Source organism: Pygoscelis adeliae, unplaced genomic scaffold (genome assembly GCF_000699105.1).
Source record: "Pygoscelis adeliae isolate BGI_AS28 unplaced genomic scaffold, ASM69910v1 Scaffold62, whole genome shotgun sequence".
NCBI classification, from domain to species: domain Eukaryota; kingdom Metazoa; phylum Chordata; class Aves; order Sphenisciformes; family Spheniscidae; genus Pygoscelis; species Pygoscelis adeliae.
Genome location: NW_008824401.1, coordinates 3,921,426 through 3,922,034, shown reverse-complemented (window position 1 = coordinate 3,922,034; position 609 = coordinate 3,921,426).

Here is a 609-nt window from a genome sequence, read left to right as displayed (position 1 = left end):
AACAAGGTACTTAAAAGCCTCAAAACAGAAGAGCTCTGTAATAACAATGAATTACTCCTCTCCTTTGAAGTCTCCTAGAACAAATTCAAACAACTTGGAGCATATGTTTAATTAAAGACTTAAAATGATTTTTGTTATCAATACGCCTTGATGTGGAATCGAGATAAAGAGATTTCTCTGAGGCCAGCTGGCAGGTCAGCAGCAGTATTACGATTACAGATCAGAGCTCTTAGTTCCTGACCCTGTGCTGATTCCTGGGGCTGTAACTACAGTCCCTTCAGCAGTACTCGGGAAGACTTTGGGGTCCCAGGTAGCTATTCAACATTTACATCTTGTCATGCTGTAAATACACTCAATGCTATGAAACCTCGGGAAATACAAACTACTCCAAGCCATAGTTTTTCACATTGAAAGCCATCGCCTCATTTCTCTCAGCCATCCGCCCCGTGCCTATAAACCCTAGGTATTTCCTTAAGCTTTTGCCCTTTAAGGACACTACTTACCGGCTTAAGGCTGATCGGGACTGAGGCATTACTGACAGTTTCTGACAGGCCTCCATCCCACCACGTCGCTGGGCGGGTCAAGCGTTCACTCCGCGGAGGCGCGCTC